The sequence below is a fragment of the Macaca nemestrina genome, chromosome Y (assembly GCF_043159975.1).
Source record: "Macaca nemestrina isolate mMacNem1 chromosome Y, mMacNem.hap1, whole genome shotgun sequence".
NCBI classification, from domain to species: domain Eukaryota; kingdom Metazoa; phylum Chordata; class Mammalia; order Primates; family Cercopithecidae; genus Macaca; species Macaca nemestrina.
In genome coordinates, this window is record NC_092146.1 from 6,947,771 (window position 1) to 6,952,752 (window position 4,982).

At 39.9% G+C, this 4,982-nt stretch overlaps 1 pseudogene; it reads left to right on the forward strand.

The window, feature by feature from the left end:
* Nucleotides 1–1,810: 1,810 nt before the first annotated feature.
* On the forward strand, nt 1,811–2,065 carry LOC139360930 (dynein light chain 2, cytoplasmic pseudogene; annotated as a pseudogene).
* The last annotated feature ends 2,917 nt before the right edge of the window (nt 2,066–4,982 follow it).

The following is a 4,982-nucleotide window of genomic DNA, read 5'->3' on the forward strand; positions in this document are numbered from 1 at the left end:
AAGCAAACAGAGCGATAATTTAGAATTTTTTTTTAAAAAAAGGGTATTCAGTGTGTTAGAGGAACATTAAAAATGGTTGAAAAATTAACGCAAAATCATAATCATAGCCATTTAGCATAAGATTTTATATTAAAAATTTCTATTAGACAGATAGCTTTTCATTTACTTTTTGTTTTCCAGCTGAGTCACAGAGCTCACAGCAGAGCATGTTAAGGAACAGGGTCAACACAATATTTGCAGTTTTTAGGATATAATAACTTTAGTTTGTGAAAAGCACTTGCAAATGTAAAACAGAGCATTTGTATTTTTAAAAATCAAAGATTACACTGTGCTGCCAACATGAAGTGCTCTTGTGGGAACCCTCATTAAAGTGTTGTTGCCAAGAAGACTGGAAATACCTCAGTCTCTCCAACCCAGTAGGTGCTTAACTTCAAGGGCCCAGAAAAAAAGTTGAGACCTGGACCCAGCGCCCCAGGGTGAGAACACACAACCCAGGAATGCTGAACTGTCTTGCCCCTGAAATCATACAGAAATGAAGTCAGTCATCTGAACCTAATTGGTAACACTCTCAAATCCTCAAGAGAATAAAAAAATATAACACTACGAGCCCTATTGAAAATACAGCATCTTCAGAGATTAAACAAACCTCAGTCTACATGGATTAAGAATTACTGGTGCAAGAACTCTCGCCATTTAGAAAGCCAGAATGTCCCTTTACTTCCACATTACCTCGCTAGCAATGGTTCTTAATAAAGATAAAATTATAAACATAGAATTCAGAATCTGAATGGCAATGAAGATCATTGACTTTCAGGAGAAAGCTGAGAACAAATACAAGCAATGTAAGGAATCTACTAACATGAAAGATAAGTTGAAAGTGAAAATAGCTATTTTAAGAAAGAACCAAACAAATTTGATAGAGCTTAAATAATCATATAATAAGTTTGTAATGCAATCAAAAGTATTAAGAACAGAATAGACCAAGCTGAGGTTAGAATCTCAAAGCTCAGAGACCAGTTCTTCAAATCAACTCAGACAACTACAAAGAAAAAAAGAATTTTAAAAAATTCACAAACATTCAAGAAATGTGTAGTTACATAAAGAAGCCTAACCTATAACTCATTGGAGTGCCTGAAAGAGAGGCAGGGAGGACAAGCAACTTAGAAAATGTATTTCAGGATATTATCCATAAAAATTTCCCCAGTTTCACTAGAGAGGTTGACATTCAAATTCAGGAAATTCAGATAATCCCTGCAATATACTAAAGAATATGATCACCCCAAAATACACAGTCATCAGGTTCTCTAAGGTGAAACACTTCGGCATTCCCCCAATTCCAAAACAGATTAAAGGCAGCTAGGGGGAATAAACAAGAAAGCCACAAAGAAAACTCTATTAGACTAACAGCACACCTTTCGGCAGAAATCCTACAAGACAGAAGAAATTGGGTTCCTATATTCAGCATTCTTAAAGAAAAGAAATTTAAAAAAAAATTCATATCTGACCAAAGTAAGCTTCATAAGTGAAGAAGAAATAAGATTGTTTTAAGACAAGCAAATGCAGCTGCAGAGTGGAATGTAGCTGTGAGGGCTAGCACAGAGATGGAGTACGCCAGGACAAGCCAGGGAGGCTGGGTAATTCCAAGGATCGACCATGGCAGGAGCCATCAGCCAGAGATGCAGAAGCCAGAGAAAGACAGCAGGCTGCAAGAGGAACCCAGGAGACATAGCCCCTGTGATGTCTGCCTCAGGCCATCCCTACTCCTCAGGGCCCATGAGAAGTTGCCTCCATGAAATGTCAGGATATCTGACCCGTGATCAAGAATGCAGACATGTATGAAGACAAACAACAGGATGCCACTGACTGTACCACCCAGGCCAGAGAGCAAGCAGAACAACATACAGAAGGACATTGCTGACTATGTAGAGAAGGAATATAGCAAGAAATATAACCCTACCTGACACTGTATTGTGGACCAAAATTTTGGCAGGTACCTCACACAGGAGACAAAGCACTTTATTTTTACTTGGGTCAAGTTGCAATCCTCCTCTTTGAATCAGGCTAGGTGGCCGTGGTAAAGATGTCAGTGGAGGTAGCAATGATGGCAAGCAGGTGGTGTTTCTGGGACTGTTTTGCACTGGTGCCAGCATCAGGATGTCCTCTCCAATGGCTAGTACATGGACTATGTATATGTATATGTATATGTATATGTATATGTATATGTATACGTATACGTATATGTGTATGTCACAGTAAACAAAAACAAGATCTTTTTTGGTTCAGTTGCCTCTAAAAGAAGGTGGCTTCATGTTTATATTTGAAGACTTTAAGAATATATGGCCAGGCTCAGTGGTTCACACCTGTAATCCCAGATCTTTGGGATGCCATGGTGGGTCGATCAAAAGGTCAAGAGATTGAGACTATCCTGGCAAACGTGGTGAAAACCTGTCTCTACTGCAGATACAACAATTAGCCATGCATGGTGGTGTGTGTCTGTACTACCAGCTACGTGGGAGGGTGAGGCAGGAGAATTGCTCAAACTTGGGAGGCAGAGGTTGCATTGAGTTGAGATAGGGCCACTGCACTCCAGCCTGGTGACAGAGTGAGACTCCATCTCAAATATATATATATATATTTATATACATAGTATTGAACTAGGAAATGTCTCCCACCTCTCCTTTTTGTCTTTCTTTCCCTGTACAAAATAAAATGCCCTCAAATCCTGAAAGACTAGGAGGGCTAAAAAAAAAAGAAATGGAAATAAGTCCCAGAAGGTAAAACTGTGCAGCTCCCTCTTCATGGTAGTGCTTTGAGAGGGCCAAGTAGGCTACAGGAGGACAGTTTGGGATTGTTGAGGAGAAACAGATAGAAAGGAAGGTGGAGGGATTGATCCAGTATCATGGATAATATTCCCCTGTACTGTGATTCTACAGCTTGGGGCAGAAGGTAGGGTGGGGATGAGTTCCTTAGGGGGCCCTGAGATGTGTTTGTCTGTGGTTTGTGGGAGTGGGGAGCAGATTTGTTTTTGGGAGTGTGGAGCAGATTTTGTTTCTAAGATATTTCTTAGAATATCTAAGTAAGGACTGTGTGTTTGTAGATTATCTTCTTTTCTTCTTCCTTCCAGAGATCATGATAGCAGGTTGTTGAGAGTAAGATTAGCTTGATTATTTTCTTTACATTCTTTCTTCTCCTGGCTTACCCCCTGGTTTTCACATCCCTCTGCAGTTTTCTTAGAGCAGACCTTGTTGTTATCAGTAGTTGGCTGAATATCTGGTGACTATAGTTCCTTCGTCAGGTCTTAGAAGTCAAACTAAATCAATGTCTCCCTCAATTCTCCTGTGTATGTGAGGACAAGGAGAGAGAGGAAGGTATAAATGTATCTGTGGGTGGGGGTGGGGGAGCGGTGGATTACAGAAGAGACAGGGAAGGACAGTGTGGAATCTTTAGTGTGCATGGATAAGGTAGAGCTCACAGTTACTTCTAACTGACTCTTCATGTTATAAGCCTCTGGGAGTGCCTGTTTTGGAGGTGAAGATAGTTGTCCCTTTCACCCCAAGTCATCTGTCCCAGACACTGCTTGCTCTATTTCTGTCTGCTGTCTGGGAAATCTTAATGAAGACCACCCAGGACAGGCTGGCCATGCTGCAATCTGCTCTGGAGATGGGTCTCAATGCAGATGGACAATGACTGCACATGAGTGGAGTCTGGTGGGAGGTAGTGTAGAAATGATAAAGAGCTGAGAGGAACTTTGGAGAAGGTCAGTAGTGTAGTGATGAAGCCGGATACCAAGAGATGAATGTAGGGGAACCTTATCTGCTAATGAAATAGGAGTGGGTGCGGTTTAGGATGGGGTGGGCCTTGTTGTTTGAGCTACTGATTCTCATGAGTTGCCTCCAAACCTCTCATGTATGCTGTATGTTGGGTCGGCTTATTCTTTTATTTTTAAGACCATTATTGGGGCTGATGCAGAGGCAGGAGAATGTCCCTCTGTAATCCCTTAATGTGTGCCAAGCTTGATTTTTGATACTGGCTGGGGAGGGAGGGAAGGGAGTGGTGACTAAGTTCCCTATATTAAACCCTTCAATGGGCATAAAATTGACTACTTGGTTGCAGATTTTTTTTTTCAAATAAATGTTCACATCTAGGTTTCCCCCTGCCCTCACAGATTGTGTGGTCAGTTGGAAATATCTAGTTTGTCTTCATCTCTCTTCATTTCTGGAGTAGGGGCTGAGACTCTATCATATCCTCTATGTTTTGCATCCACACCTTTTTAGGACAGTAAAGGTTCACTGACAAAAAAAAAAAAAAGGAAATTTTAAGAGAATTTCTTACCAACAAATATACCTGCTTTGCAAGAGATCTTTAAGGGAGTTCTAAACGTAAAAATGAAAGACTGTTGTTACAAACCACCACAAAAACACAGAGTTAAGTACATATCTCATTGACACTATAAAGCAACTCCACAATCAGGTCTACATAACTACTAGCAAACAATGAGAGGTCAGGATCAAGTCTGCACATATCTGGGTAAACCTTGAATGTAAAAAGGCTAATTGCCCCCATTTAAAAGACACAGAGTGGCAAGTTTGATAAAGAGCAAGACCAAACTATATGCTGTCTTCAAGAGATCTATCTTATATGTAATGTTAACCATAGGCCTAGAGTAAAGGATGTAGAAAATTTTGCAAATAATTACAACAACAACAACAACAAAGCAGGGCTTGAATTCTTATTGCAGACAAAACAGGTCTTTAAGTAACAATATTTAAAAAAAAAAAAGACACAAGGGAATTACATAATAATAAAGTTTAGCAAGAAGACTTCACTATCCTAAATATATATGCACTCAATACTGGAGCACCAAGATACATAAAGCAATTTCCTAGAGATATACAAAGAGAACACTTAGATAATCACACAATAATAGTGGGATACATAAATATCCCACAGACAGATCATCAAGGCAGAAAACTAACAAAGAT